Below are 16,679 nucleotides of genomic sequence, written 5' to 3'. Positions count from 1 at the left end.
TGCTGGGATTACAGGTGTGAGCCACTGTGCCCAGCCTCTTGTCTCTTTATATGATCTTTCCTGTATACATATCTGTCTGTGTGTCCAAATTGTCCCTTTTTATAAGGACACCAGTTTTAATGAATTAGGGCCCACCCTAATTATCTCAATAATAATCTTAACTTGATTACTTTTGTTAAGATCCTACTCCCAAATAATATCATATTCTGAGGTACTGGGGGTTAGGACTCCAGGATTTCTTCTTTGGGGAAGACACAGTTCAACCCATAACATCATGTATTCATGAGCAGTGGCTAATGCTTTGGCCTGCTGGTCATGGAATTAAAAGGAGTAAGATTAGACTATTGGTTATAAGAAAGCCTGGATACAGGATATGTTTATGGAACTCTATCAAAAGGAACACAGAGTATGTGGATATATGTGCCTCATATGAATGCCTACTAAATGTTCCACATTGCAGTTGTAGATTTTAATACTGAGGTAGAAAAGAAGGTTCACTACATGGATTTTTATTTAGCAAAACACTTACATAGTGCTTACTATGTGCCAGGCATAGTTCTTAGTACTTGAAAAAAATTAACTCATTTAATCCATAAAATATCAGATAACCCTTTCCAAAGCCACAACAGTATTTGTTCAATGGGCCATCAGCAAAGTGGCCATGGCATTATGCATAGGTTCAACAAAATGATCATCTCTTTATCAAGGCTGATGTGGTTATCACCACTGCTGCATGCCAATCTGTTATCATCAAAGAAAAATGCCAAAGTCTAGACCCTCATGAGATAGCCAGCCACTGAACTTATGGACAAGACAGAGATTTGACCTTACCGGCATAGACACGTTTTCTAGATATGGATATGCCTTCCTGCCCTCAGTGCTTCTGCCAGCACCACCTCCATGAAATTACTGCAAAACAAATTTGTTAGTTAAAACAAGTTTAACTTGCAATAGTATCTTAGCTTTAATGCTTAGAGATTTGTCTTTAAATGAATATATTTAGTTTATCGGGCAAAAACATTCATATGTAGTCATTCTTCCAAATATAATTTTTTTTTTTGAGACAGAGTTTCGCTCTTGTTGCCCAGGCTTGAGTGCAATGGCACGATCTCTGCTCACCCCAACCTCCACCTCCTGGGTTCAAGCGATTCTCCAGCCTCCCGAGTAGCTGGGATTACAGGCATGTGCCACCATGCCTGGCTAATTTTGTATTTTTAGTAGAGACGGGGTTTCTCCATGTTGGTCTGGCTGATCTTGAACTCTCGACCTCAGGTGATCCGCCTGCCTCAGCCTCCCAAAGTGCTGGGATTACAGACGTGAGCCATCGTGCCCAACCTAAATATAATTTTTTAAAAGTTACTTCATATCTTTTATCAACACCAAAATTTCTTTTAAATTAAGCATTTAATTGGCTACTTGGAGTGTATCTTTTCCAAACATACATTGTTTGAGGCTTTAGTTAAGCCTCCATTTTAAACTTCCTTTAATTAGTAATCAATCTACATAAATTACAGAACCCATACATTATATCTTTTAGAGTCAAATCTTTGTTTTCATTTTTTTTACTTTTTAAAATTGATACATATTAGATGTACATATTTTAGGGGTACATGTGATAATTTGATACACTTACATGCTCAAATCAAGGTAATTGGGATATCCATCACCTTAAATATTTATCTTTTCTTTACACCAGGAACATTCAAATTATTCTCTTCTAGATATTTTGAAATTTACAGTCAATTAATGTTAACTACACTCACCCTACTGATCTATTGAACACCAGGTCTTATTTCATCTAACTATTTATTTGTACCCATTAATCAATTTCTCTTCATCCTCCTCCCCTCTCCCCTTTCCAGCCTCTGGTAATCACCAATCTCTATCTTCATAATATCCATTTTTTTTAGCTCCCACATATAAGTGAGAACATGAAATGTTTATCTTTCTGTGCTTGACTTATTTCACTTAATATAATGACCTCCAGTTCCATCCATGTTGCTGCAAATGAGAGAATTTTGTTCTTTTTTATGGCTGAATAGTATTCTATTGTGTATATATACACCACATTTTCCTTATCCATTTATCCATTGATGGATACTTAGGTTGATTCTGTATTTTGGCTATTGTGAATAGTGCTGCAGTAAACATGGAGTGCAGGTATCTCTTCTTTATATTTATTTTCTTTCTTTTGGATATATACCCAGTAGTGAAATTGCTGGATAATATGGTAGTTCTATTTTTAGTTTTTTGAGGAACCTCCATACTGTTTTCCAGAGTGGCTGTGCTAATTTACATTCCAACCAGTAATGTATGAATTTTCCCCTTTAGCCACATCCTTACCAGAATCTGTTATTCCCTGAAATCTTTGCCTTTAAATACAAATTTATACATATTATAATATGTTGTAGTTTAAAATGGCAAACAAAGGCCCAACATAAATAACAAACAAATTTTTTAATTGTCTGAATTTTCATTTCTATTTCTTCTGCTATGTATTGATCAGACTCCTAATTTCTTTCCAGAGGAGTATGATTACATAAAAAAAAAGTTCTTTGGAGACAGATTTGGCCACTTTTTTCCTTTAAGAATCTTGACCTGTAGTATCTTAGATTACTTTGTAAGTCCCTAAGACTCATCAATCAACATTTCTACAAGCATGTTCTTATTTCTTCAGACTGATAAGAATTTCATTAGGATTGGAGAATTTACTGCCTCAAGGATACATCTAAGGTGTAAATTATGGGTAATGAATTCATTTTCATTAAGAGTTTATAGTCCTTATATGCACATTAAATACCCTAATATTCAGGGCATTGCCTAGCTTCCATACTTTAATTCAAACAAGAATTATTTATATTTTCCAGCCTGGGTTCACCCTGAGTGAATTTGGGCTCACTTGGTCAGTGCTTTCCCTTTACTGAGTCTTTATACTTAAGAACTAGGTGCTCTTGCTGGCTTGCTGGTGCCTCCTTAAATAGAAATTCAGAATTTCTGCCTAAACCAATACACATATCTGAGACTGTTTCCTCAAAGGCTTTACACAGAAATTATCTAGACTTCACTACAAACAAGTTGATAGAATATTTATTCTTAAGTCCAGACATTCTATCCATTTATTTTCTTCCTCTTCTTTTCTAAGAGGAGTTTATTTTACCCCTTAGCAAAAGGCTGAGTGGCATAATTCTAACCCAGAGATGGAAAAACAGGCAGCTGTTCAATGGAAGTCCCCAAAAGAGATTTCAAAGAGCCTCTTGCTTTGGAGTTTGATTTCAAGAAAATCAGTGTGAGAAGTCTGTCTTATAATTCCTGGAGTAGAATCAATCTTAAGTCACAGAAATAATAATTGACAAAGGAAACAGTCCTTATCTCTTCATTTAGACATGGTAGAGGCCTTCTATTGGACAATACTCCAATAATTCTTGGGACAAGTCTGTGAAAAAAAAAAAGTTTCTCAACCTCAAAACAAAATAGACAGATTTTTAATAAAGAAACAGGTCAGATAAAAAGTAGAACTGTGGGGCCAGGTGTCATGGCTCACACTTGTAATCCCACACTTTGGGAGACTGAGGTGGGTGGATTCCTTGAGGCCGGGAGTTAGAGACCAACCTGGGCAGCATAGTGAGACCTTGTCTCTACAAAAAAATTTAGAAATTAGCTGAGTGTGTGGCCGGGCGTGGTGGCTCACGCCTGTAATCCCAGCACTTTGAGAGGCCAAGGTGGGCGGATCACGAGTTCAGGAGATTGAGACTATCCTGGCTAACACAGTGAAACCCCGTCTCTACTAAAAGTACAAAAATTAGCCAGGCGTGGTGGCGGGCGCCTGTAGTCCCAGCTATTCGGGAGGCTGAGGCAGGAGAATCACTTGAACCCAGGAGGCGGAGGTTGCAGTGAGCCGAGATCACGCCACTGCACTCCAGCCTGGGCGACCGACAGAGCAAGACTCCGTCTCAAAAAAAAAAAAAAAAATTAACTAATTAAAAAAAAAAAATTAGCCAAGTGTGGTGGCACATGCCTGTAGTCCCACCTACTCTGGTGTCTGAGGCAGAATAATCACTTGAGCCCAGCAGTTCAAAAAAAGGTAGAACTTTGATAATTTTTATGAGTGTTCAAAACTTATGGTGATCTCATATAAGCATATAAAGCATGTGGCTAAATATTCTGCAGAAGTCCCTGTTCCTCCATCTTCTAAAATGGTATCCAAAAAGACACTCCCACCGTAAACTGGGTTCCCAAAGGAAGAGTGACCCAGAGAACGAGGGTGGACCTACTTTTGCATGGAATTTCCACATGAATTCAAAACACCTGGATCTTCTAGAGAACTTAAAGTTTTGAATTTGGTTTACAAAAGTCCTCAATCAGTGCTCCCATATATTTGGAAGCTGCAAATGCAGATCCTCTCCAGAGAAGGTACCTTCACCACCTTCACCACAGGTCTCAAATTATTTTGCAAACACAACTATAACACAAAAAGAGTCAGGGAAACATTAGTGAGAAGCAGCTAAAAGAAGATGCAAAAGAAACAGACCAACAAAAATTGGAATTATTAGACACAGGCTACAAAACAACAGATTTTTTTTACCTTTTTATATTGTAAAACATGACAGACATATAGAAAAATACACAAAAATGTCCAGCTCCATAATTTATCACAAAACAAGCAGTCATGTAACCACTACTACATCAAAAAATAAAACATTGGGCTGGGCTTGGTGGCTCATGCCTGTAATCCCAGCACTTTGGGAGGCTGAGGTGGGAGGATCACTTGAGGTCAAGAGTTCAAGATGAGCCTGGCCAACATGGTGAAACCCTGTCTCTACTAAAAATACAAAAATTAGCCGGGAGTGGTGGCGGGAGGCTGAGGCAGGAGAACTGATTGAACCCTGGAGACAGAGGTTGCAGTGAGCCAAGATCGCACCACTACACTCCAGCTTGGGCAACAAAGTGAGACTCTATCTCAAAAAAATAAAACATTGCCAATGTTTTAGCCACTCTCATGGCTCTTCTGAATTGCTACTTCCTCTCTCCTGCTCAGATAATCACCCTTTATGATAATCACTATACTGTCTTTATTAACTTTTACCAGCTAAGTATTAATTTTGCATATTTTTAAAACTTTCTATAAGTGGAATAATAATTATGTGTTTTTTGTGCCTGGCTTCTTTCACTAAACATTGTATTTGTGAGATTTATCCATGTTGCTGTGTGTAACTCAACTTTGTTCTCTTTCTCTGCTGCATAAAAATAACATATTATTTTAAATTGAATTTAAATTTATATTTAAGTTTATATTCTAAAATTAAAGGATATGAGGTTTCCAGTTTTTAGCTGTTATGAATAATGCTGTCATGAGTCTTTGCTATTCCTGCATTTTTACATTTCTATATTAATTTTAGAATCATCTTGTCAAGTTCAAAAAAAGAAATAAGGACTTTGAATGAGACTGAATATATATATGAATTCTATATATTGTCTACATATGAATATATATGAATTCTTTTCAAACTTATATATAACATACATATTATGTTATACACTATACATAAAATTTATATATATCCAACTGAGAGATATAAAAATCAGTTTGGAGAGAAATTATAGCCTTATACTATTGAGTCCTGCTTTTGGCTTCTTCCACTCATGGTGAAAGGTGAAAGGGAGCCATTGTGTGCAGAGATCACACAATGAGAAAGGAGGCAGGAGGGCCAGGGACTTCTTTTAACAACCAGCTCTCTCCAAAACGAGTAGAGTAAGAACTCCCTCCCTCCCTCAAGGTGGGGCACTAGTCCATTTATGAGAGATCCACCCCATGCTCCAAACACCTCCCAGCAGATCCCACCTCCAACACTGGGGATCAAATTTCAATATGAGATTTGCAGAGGACAAACATCCAAACTATACCACAGTTCCTCACACTGTTTTTAGATCTAAGTCAGAACACCCCATTGTTTGAAGGGGAAGCTGACTCCCTTTGAGGAAGGAAAATGCCCCTGCAACTATAGACTCCTGATGCTCCCTTCTGTGCTTTCTATCAGAGATCTGCAGCCATATGCCTGGGTAACCACACTTGGGAAAGTGGATTATCCAGACTTCTCAATGAAGGCTACATATAGTTCTTGAGCTGCCTGTAATCCAAGGTGTCCTAAAACACCATCATGGTCCTCCAGTTACAGTGGAGGCTTATAGATATCAAGAGATGCATGGAATTTGGGCCCAAATTTATCTCACAGTGGGTCCAAAGGATCAACAAACCTACGAAGTGGTTATTTCTCAGGCCTGTAAGTATAAAATTGGAGCAGATATTAGCTAGAAAAAGCTAGTGCAGCTGGGCATGGTGGCTCACGCCTGTAATTCCAGCACTTTGGGAGGCTGAGGAGGGTGGATCACCTAAGGTCAGGAGTTTGAGACCAGCCTGACCAACATGGAGAAACCCCGTCTCTACTAAAAATACGAAATTAGCCAGGCATGGTGGTGCATGCCTGTAATCCCTGCTGAGGCAGGAGAATCGCTTGAACCCAGGAGGCAGAAGTTGTGGTGAGCAGAGATCGCAACATTGCACTCCAGACTAGGCAACAAGAGAGAAATTACATCTCAAAAAACAAAAACAAAAAACAAACACAAAAAACAAACAAACAAACAAACAAAAAAACACTAGTGCAGAAAAGAGCCAACACAGTAGGCCTAATACTGCGATCCTTAGAAAGCTCTTCTTGTAAAGTTGGCTCTTGGCTGGCATCTGGGAACTAGGATTTTGAGAGTGTTCTCACCATCCCTTCTTACTGACTTTTTGGAATCCTGAATTCACATATCTTAATTGCCTGGACCTGACTCTAAGCTAAAATCTGACTATCTTCTGATGGACCATCTCAGTCTCAGAATGAGCTGTGCTAAACTGAAAGCAGGCATAGGCTCAATAAACAGAACATAGATTCTGCAACTGTTGCAGATTTAAGATACCTCTTTGTGGGGCCTTAAACAATGAAAACGTCATAAATACTGGCTGGACCATCTATGGTGGTCAGATGCCCATGGGAAAGGGGTTATTCTCTGATGGAGCCATCTAAAATTGAGGTGCTGATTGGCTCTATATTTCTGATATAGAGAGATATACAGAGACTGGTTGCATTCCTAACTTCAGTTTAGGACTGGGCACATCACAGTGACTGTAACCCCTCTCCCCATTCCTGACAGATCAGACTCTGGACCTCCTCTGGAGTAAGTCCCACTGCTATAGATTTGTGTTTAGATTTCTGGATTGGTTGCAACTTGCAACAATTGACTTAGAGCCTGAATCTACTTCCTTCACCTTTTTACTGGAATATTAAGACAATTTGATTGTTAAATGCAGCTGTCCCCAAAAAGGAACTGCTCTTCTTTGGGATGATAGGCTGGCCACTGGATAAATGATTGTGACTAAAGGGATAAGAGTCTGTGTAAACTTAATTTGAAAAATCTTAGAAAATTCAGGTCATTGTGACCAATTCCTTACCATGATGTGTCTTTCTGCTTAAGTTGTGTAAAAATGTTTTTCTGTGAAAATGGTTTTTTCCCTCTTGCCTATAACCCTTCTGGATGAAAGGCCCTAGTGAGAGTAGATGATTGAAAATATAAAGTTATAATTGTGAATGGGACACACTGATTTTGTAACAATGGAGAAAACACACCCAGCACCTGGGGAGGCGCAGGGAGAGGGTAGGGTGTTAATGATTTTTGTTTTTCAGAACTGCTCTGGAAGCTTTACCCCCTTCTTGAAGGAAAAGTCCCCATGCTGGCTTTCCAAGCTGCTGCGAGCACTCTGAATTCAAACAGATTGCTGAGCCTATGGTCACAGGTGACTCTGAGACGGCAGAGGAACACTTCCAGATGTCGCCCACACTTATGAGATGGATGAACTGATATTATGCATGAACAAAACTGTTTGGAACTGACTGCCTCAGGCAGTCCTTATGAATCTAAGGACTGACCTGTGTTATTTGGACTGCACTGAGAATCCTGGAGCAGGAGGGCCCACAGTGGAAGGTTACATTAGAGGTCTTCTTAACCTTATTGCCTGACTAATGTATGTCCTGCTTGGGGTGTACTAACAACTGTAAACTCATTGTTTCCAGGGGTACTGTGTGTGCCCTCTGGGCTTATATTTCTTTTGTGGGTATCCTGACTATCTTGACACTGACTCACCCCTACAAGGCATTCGGATTAACTTTAACTTACTGGTCAGAGATGTGCTGTGCCTGAGTTGATGCCTTGGGCCAGATTAAAAGAAAACAACAGTTAATGCAAAAACTGAAGGAGAAAGATACCTGGCTTTCTAAGATAGACCTTTATGTAATGGGATTTTTTGTTTTATTTTGTTTTTTTGAGACAGAGTTTCACTCTTGTTGCCCAGGCTGGAGTACAATGGCACAATCTTGGCTCACTGCAACCTCTGCCTCCTGGGTTCAAATGATTCTTCTGCCTCAGCCTCCCAAGTAGCTGGGATTACAGGCATGCGCCACCACGCCCGGCTAATTTTTTGTATTTAGTAGAGACGGGGTTTCACCATGTTGGTCAGGCTAGTCTTGAACTCCTGACCTCAGGTGATCCACTCACCTTGGCCTCCCAAAGTGCTGGGATTACAGGCATGAGCCACTGTGCCTGTTCCCAGGATTTGTTTCAATTGGCCAAATCTAGAAGCCATGGAGGACATAACTGAGGCCAATACTGTAGGCTGATCTCACCCTGCCATGTGGGATCCTATTGATAATAATCTTTTTGTAAAAAATGCCTTGTACAATGACCAAGTGGGTAGAAGAAAAGAGTTAATATAATAGACCTGAGACTACTAAGCCTTCGAAAGGCCTGCTTACAAAGTAGGCCCTTGGCTTGCATTTGGGACTTGGATTTTGAGAGTGTCTGCATCATTTCATAACTGATAAAAGTGGTTTGCTGTGCCTAAACTGTATATCCAAACAACGTGGCTTATGCTGAACACCTGCTTTCTTCCTTCTGGGAGTCTGGGATTTTGCTATCTACTAGGCAGAAGATGCCCACATGACCAGTACCCAATAAAAACCCTGGATTCCTAGGTTAGGCAAGCTTCCCTGGTAGATAACACTTTACACCTGTGGCTGCAATTTGATGCTGGAGGATTTAATCATATTCTGTGTAACTCCAATGGGAGAGGATTCTTGGAATTTTATACCTAGTTTCCTCCAGACTTTATCTGATACAACTTTTCCCCTTGCTGAGCTTGCCTTGTATCCCTTTACTGTAACAAATCATAGCCATGAGTATGACTACATGCTGTGTTTTGTGAGTCTTAGAAAATTACCAAACCTGGGGTCTTGGGACCCTCTGACGCCAAATCTTTTTATTTATTCCCTGACAAATAAGAGAGTAAGACACATTATAGTGGAAACTCTGAAATTTCCCTTTCCCTAGCCAAGATAGTAAATCATAAGTAATGCTGCATCCTAGGAGGATTTTTAGAGATTAACATTACCTCCTGAGGCTTAAAGTGCACAGAGGTGATAGTCCTCATCAAATTCTCATTTAATTCATTTGGTCACCCTCTGCAAAAACTAGGTAGATTGTTGTGATGACAATGGACTGCAATATACTTACTTAACCAAATGGTAGCTCCAATTGCAGCTGTCATGCCAGATGTGGTATCTTCATTGGAGTAGATCAATATAACTTTGGCAACTTGGTAGGTGGCTATTTTTCCGGCAAATGCACTTGTCTTTAATTCCACCAGGGAATAAAATCAAAAGCAGTTCATCTCCTCATAACAAGAAAACAGAATACATTCAAATGTCTTATTACAAAGCTATGTTAACTCTCTTGCTTTCTTTCTTTTTTTTTTTTTTTTTTTGAGACGGAGTCTCGCTCTGTCGCCCAGGCTGGAGTGCAGTGGCGCGATCTCGGCTCACTGCAAGCTCCGCCCTCCCGGGTTCATGCCATTCTCCTGCCTCAGCCTCCCGAGTAGCTGGGACTACAGGCCCCCACCACCACGCCCGGCTAATTTTTTGTATTTTTAGTAGAGACGGGGTTTCACCGTGAGTAGCTGGGACTACAGGCCCCCACCACCACGCCCGGCTAATTTTTTGTATTTTTAGTGGAGACGGGGTTTCACCATGTTAGCCAGGATGGTCTTGATCTCCTGACCTCGTGATCCGCCCGCCTCGGCCTCCCAAAGTACTGGGATTACAGGCGTGAACTTGCTTTCTTTCATAATGTACTCCACAAATATTTCAACATTGAACATTTTATAGAACATAATGCTAGATCACTGCATAGATGACATGATTCTAATTGGACCTAGTGAGTAGTAAGTAGCAAGGACCCTAGATGGTCTAGCATGTCAAAGAGTAAAAGATTAACCCTATGAATATTCAGAAGACTGTCATATCAGTAATGATTCTAGGGTTCTTGGGCATGCAAAGAAATGCCCTCTGAGATAAAATAAAAGTCATTATCATTTGCATTTCTTACCATTAAGAAAGAGGCACAGTCTCTTTGGATTTTAGAGGTAATGTATACCACATCTGGAACTCAAAATGCTATCAGGTTTGAGAATACTCTGGAGTAAGAGGTCCAGGCTGTGATACCAGCCATCTGACACAATCCAGCCACTCTGATGTTGCTAGTAATGCCCATGATGGATAACAATGCTGTATGGAGTTTCTGGCATGGCACAGTAGGAAAGCTAAAGTGCAAATCTTTCAATGGTACAGACAGTAAATCTAAATGGTTTAGATCCATGCCTTCTACAGTAGGAAATTTCTCAGTGCTTATAAATAGATACTATCATGCTCCTTAGCCCTATTAGAGACTGAGTAGATGACAATGGGACACTGTGTTAGGTTGTTCTTGCACTGCTGGAAGTAGAAATAAAAGAAATACCTGAGACTGGGTAATTTATAAAGAAAAGAGGTTTAATTGGCTCATGATTCTACAGGCTATACAATCACGGTGCCAGGATCTGCTTGGTTTCTGGGGAGCCCTCAGGGAGCTTTTACTCAACTGCAGAAGGTAAAGACAGGTCTTGCATATCACATAGCAAGAGCAGGAGAAACAGAGAGTGAAGGAGGTGCCATACACTTTAAACCAGATCTCGGAGGAACTCACTACTGCGAGGACAGCACTAAGCCATGAAGGATCCACCCTCATGATCCAAACACCTCCCACCAGGCCCCATCTCCAACATTGGGAATTACAATTCAAGAAGAGATTTTGGTGGGGACAAATGTCCAAACTATATCAGACACCAAATGATTATGCCACCAGAGCTGCCAACAAGAACTTGGTATCATCAGATTTACTAAATTATAAGGTTAGATAGGTATAAGAGAAACCCTTTGTATAAGAGAAATAGTAAATTCAGGATTAGCTCCAAGCAAGTCCAGAAGGAATTTCATAAACACATGACCTAGACTCCTGTTTCACCAATCTCTACTGTACCAAAGCAATTCACAATTCATACCTATATTTTCATTGGAAAATTCCCTATGACCAACTGACAGAGGAGAAAAGATATTGGTCCCAGTTTACAGGTGCTTGGTACATATGTTGGTGCAAGCCAAAAATGCTTAACTGCTAAGTTACTTAAGGGGAACCCTAAAGGACAGTGGTAAAGGAAAACCTTCTGTGTAAGCAGAGCTGTAAGAAGTGTACTTGGCCATTCATTTTTCATGAAAAGAGAAGTGGTCTGACGTGTGGCTATATGTAGATAGCCGAGCAGTGGCAAAGGGATTGGCTGGCTGGTCTAGCATCTGGAGGATACACAATTATTATATTAGAGACAAGAAAACTGTGGAAAATGTATATGGAAGGATTAGGAATTGGGCCAAAAAACAGCATAAAAAATCTTTGTATCTCACATTAATGCTCACAAGATAATTCTACCATAGGAGAAGTCTTCAACAACCAGGTGAATTGGATGACTTATTCTGTAGATATCAGTCAGCCTCTTTCCTCAGCCATCCCACTACTGGGGCAATAAGTTCGTAAGCAGGGAGGCCATGGGGGTAGAGATTTTGTATGGGGATAGCAGCAGGGGCTCCCTCTCACTGTGGCTGATCTATTACCCCTTCTGGTGTTGTTGGTTTTTTTTTTTTCATTTCTTTTTATCTTAATTATTTGAGCTTTTCCTTTGCAGAATATTACCCCTTCTGAATGCCAGCAGAAGAATGCTGAGCCTTCAGTATCATTCCTTGAGGAAACCAGCCTGCCACTTAATGGCAAGTTGATTTTATCAGACTCCCCTCACTCTGGATAGGGCAGTAATTCATCCTTACTAGTATTGACATCTACTCTAGAAAGCAGTGTTTTTTTTTCCTCTCTTCACAATTCTTCTGACAGCAATATTATTCAAAGGCTTACAGAATGATGTATCAACAAGGTATCCTATAAACCCTGCCTTAGACTGAGGGATCCATTTGTGGCCAATTAAATATATAGATATAGGACATTGGATACATGACCAAGAGATTCACAAATTTTACAATGTATGTCTTTACCTCCCACCACCATCAAACAATGAGCCAATAAATCAAGGCAGTGTCTATTAAAAATATTTACTAAGGCACTAGCTTTGGAGATCACCCTAAAAGATTCGGATGCTGTCCTCTAAAATGTAGAATAGGAGCTGAACCAACAATTCCATCCCAAGTAGCTAGAATACATGAGTCCATGAACCAAGTGGTGAAATAGGATTAACTCCTCCCACCGACGCTTCCAGTGATCTGATTGCATTTTTGCTTCCCATCCATGGAATCTCTAGGCTCTGCTGCATTTCAGTTGAATTTGAACCTGGTTACTGCCTGGTCACGTTGAGCTGTTCATACCAGTGGACAAACAAGCCAAAAAAGAGCTAATGTGATTATGGTGGTAAGTGACTTTGATTACCATGAGAAGCTTGGGTTGCTCCAACATAATTCGTTCAGTAAATCATATGTCTGGAATTCAGGAGATTCACTAGGGTATCTCTTGGTGTCTCCACTGCCAGTGTCAATGGTAAATGAGCAACTGCAGCAACCATGACACAGACAAGGCATTAAGCTCTTAAACTCCTCAGAGGTAAATGTCTCATCTCCAAGCAGGTCCAAAAGGAACCGTAGCTTGTTTCACTAACTCTTAAGTCTCTTCAGAAATCGTACTTGGTTATACCTTAAAGGAAAATCTTTTGTGGACTGGACTTACTCCTCTGCTGTCAGATAAGAAGTGAGGGCATACTCTCTCTCTCTCTCTTTCTCTTTCTCTCTTTTTCTCTCTCTCTCTGTCTCTCTGTCTTTCACACACATACGTATGCACACACACGTGCACACACACAAGTGGAGGCCCCATATTGAATAATAGCATGGAAGCTGGATATAACGGAGAATCTGAGCAGGCCCATAGTGGTACAGTGGATGGGCTATATCAGATACTTCTTATGCTCCATTTCAGATGGCCTCAGCCTTGCCTATCTTGTGTTCCAGACATGGCTACTGGAAGCCAGCTCCGTGTGGGCACAGACTTCACATAGGTGCAATCTTAACAGTACTTTTTCCCTCATAACTATGTCACATGTCATTTGGCTGTCACCCAAAGGCTTTCCTGTTGAAACCAATTTAACAGGATGCCATGGAACCTTGCTCAGCACCCACATAGACACAATTCAGAAGTGTGAGGTAGTTCACGTCTGTGTGCTGAAACTTTGACCAGAGGGAGGTGAGGATAAAAAAATTTTCCCCCATCACCACTCCTCCAACTAGCTCCCCTCAGATACAATATATATGACTTCTTGGAGAACTGGATTTAAGAAATCAGTTGCAATTAATAACAGCCAATTCAATAATGCACCCTCAAATTGGCTCTTCCTCCTTTCTGGCTTCACTCTCCTGGCCCCTCATTTGTTTCCTAGGATTGCACTTCCTAATATATTAGTGGTATAAAAGCCCTTTGACATATTTTTTCTTTTTCGAAACAGGGTCTCACTCTGTTGCCCAGGCTGGTGTGCAGTAGCACAATCATGACACACTGTAGCCTCAATCTCCCCAGGCTGAAACAATCTTCCTATCTCAGCCTCCCAAGTAGCTAGGACTATAGGCTAATTGTTTTTCTATTTTATAGAGATGGAGTTTTGCCATCTTGCTCAGGCTGGTCTTGAACTCCTGGGCTCAAGCAATCCATCCGCCTCAGCCTCCCAAAGTGCTAGGATTATAGGTGAGAGCCACTGCACCTGGTCTAGCCCCTTGTCTTCTACTCTGCTTTTGGGAGGACTCAGGCTAAAATAGCTACATTTTCTGTTACAAAAGGAGACATAGAACATATATTCATATTTGCATATTTGTGCATAAAAACGCTATCATGATAGCCAGGCACAGTGGCTCACACCTGCAACCCCAGCACTTTGGATGACAGAGGCGGGGAATCTCTTGAGGCCAGCAGTTCGAGACCAGCCTGGCCAACATAACAAGACCCCATCTCTACTAAAAATACAAAAAATTATCTGAGCGTGGTGGTATGGGCCTGTAATCCCAGCTACTTAGGAGGCTGAGGCAGGAGAATCGCTTGAACCCAGGAGGCAGAGGTTGCAGTGAGCCAAGTTCACACCACTGTGCTCTGGCCTGGGCAACAGAGCAAGACTCTGTCTCAAAAACAAACAAACAACAACAACAACAAACACTACCATGATAAAAACGAAAAAATGATTTATCTATAGGAAATGAAGTATAAAGGGGTAATGTGGGTGGGGTGGGAATAGGACTTCTCAGAGTAAGTTTGATATAGTTGTTTGAATCCTGTAACTTACTGTCTAATCAAAACGAAAACATTACGCCAAGCGAAATAAGCCAAACACAAAAGACATTGTATGATTCTATTTGTATGAAATGTCTAAAAGAGGCAAATTCAAAGAGACAGAAAGCAGATTAGAGATTACCAGGGATGGGATGAACGGGAAATGGGGAATTATTGCTTAATGGGTACCAAATTTCTGTTGGGGTGGTGAAAATGTTTGGGAATAGGTAGTGGTGATGGTTGCACAACACAGTGAATGTAATTAATGTCACTCAATTGTACACTTAAAAGTGATTAAAATGACAAATTTTATGTTTTATATATCTATTTTACCACAAAAACAAAAGAAGTTAGGGAAAAGTGAACTCTTTTTTTTGAGACAGGGTCTTACTCTGTCGCCTAGCCTGGAGTCCAGTGGTGTGATCTTAGCTCACTACAGCCTCGACCTCCTGAGCCCAAACGATCTTCCCACCTCAGCCTCCCAAGTAGCTGGAGCCACAGGCATGCACCACCGCACTCAGCTAAATTTTAAAATTTTTTTAGAGATGAGGTCTCCCTATGTTGCCCAGGCTGGGTGAACTCATTTTTTAAAAAAGAACCATAAACAGCTGAGCAACACCCAGAAAAATATTCATCCTCAATAGTAATTAAAAAATGCAAAACTAGAAAAAATTAATTTAAAAGAATGGAAGTGAAATAAAGACAATTTAAGACAAAAATGAAGAGTTTTTGTCACTAGTAGACCCACATTAAAGGAAATTCTAAAGAATTTATTTTGGGTATAAGGCAAAGGATCATACATGGAAACTCGGAGATAATATAAAAGCCAACATGTACACAGTTTACCAGATACCAGGCACCGCATTAACTAGTATGCATATATTAACTCATTTAATTCTCACACAGCTCTACGAGGTAATAATCCTCATTTTACTGTTGAAGAAATCAATACACAGAGTTAGAAAACTTGACTAAGGTCACACACCTAGTACAGGACAGAGCCAGAGATATGACACCAAGTATTGAGGATTTTAAATCTGACACTGGCTAGGTAAGTAAATAAATAAAGCAAGCCATGTATGGACTAATGATGAGAGTCTATCATAATGCAATTCTGTGAACCTGAGGTCCAACAGGATTTGTTTTTAAAAAATTCTATATGTGGGCTGGGCTTGGTGGCTCACACTTGTAATCCCAGCACTTTGGGAGGCCAAGGCAGGCAGATCACCTGAGATCGGGAGTTCGAGCCCAGCCTGACCAACATGGTGAAACCCCATCTCTACTAAAAATACAAAAATTAGCCGGGCATAGTGGCGGGCGCCTGTAATCCCAGCTACTTGGGAGGCTGAGGCAGGAGAATCGCTTGAACCCAGGAGGCGGAGTTTGCAGCAAGCTGAGATCGTGCCATTGCGCTCCAGCCTGGGTGACAGAGTGAGACTCCATCTCAAAAAATAAAAATAAATAACAATAAAATCCTATATGTGATAGAATATAAAGCACAGAAAATCACCAATGATGTATTCTTGCCAAACATGTTTAACTTCTCCCAGGCCTTTAGATCTTTTCTCCAGCATGGAAAACACAGAACCTAGGAGCCTTCCTGCCCAGCTTTACTGCAGGCACAGAACAGAATCAACCTGGGGAGTCACCAGTGCTTGGACATAGAGCTAGGGTCTTATCGACTTGGATCAGCTTTGACTCCACATGGCAAAGAGAAGAGGGGAGGCAAACAAAGAAACAGAAGCAGAGAGTAGAAAAATAAATCCCAGCCCGGCGCAGTGGCTCACGCCTGTAATCCCAGCACTTTGGGAGGCCAAGGCAGGCTGATCACGAGGTCAAGATATCGAGACCATCCTGGCCAACATGGTGAAACCCTGTCTCTACTAAAAATACAAAAATTAGCTGGGTGTGGTGGT

General features: G+C 40.6%; 1 long non-coding RNA gene across 1 annotated transcript; it reads right to left on the bottom strand.

The window, feature by feature from the left end:
• Positions 1–493: 493 nt before the first annotated feature.
• LOC129486278 (uncharacterized) lies at positions 494–16,130 on the bottom strand. Its single transcript, XR_008658912.2, has 2 exons — positions 9,604–16,130; positions 494–1,335 (listed from the first exon to the last, which is right to left on the bottom strand). It is a non-coding gene; the product is annotated as an uncharacterized lncRNA (long non-coding RNA).
• Between the last annotated feature and the right edge of the window lie 549 nt (positions 16,131–16,679).

This window comes from Symphalangus syndactylus, chromosome 7 (assembly GCF_028878055.3).
Source record: "Symphalangus syndactylus isolate Jambi chromosome 7, NHGRI_mSymSyn1-v2.1_pri, whole genome shotgun sequence".
NCBI lineage: Eukaryota > Metazoa > Chordata > Mammalia > Primates > Hylobatidae > Symphalangus > Symphalangus syndactylus.
The sequence above is the reverse complement of the archived record's forward strand: the minus strand, read 5'-3'. Positions and strand labels throughout refer to the sequence as shown.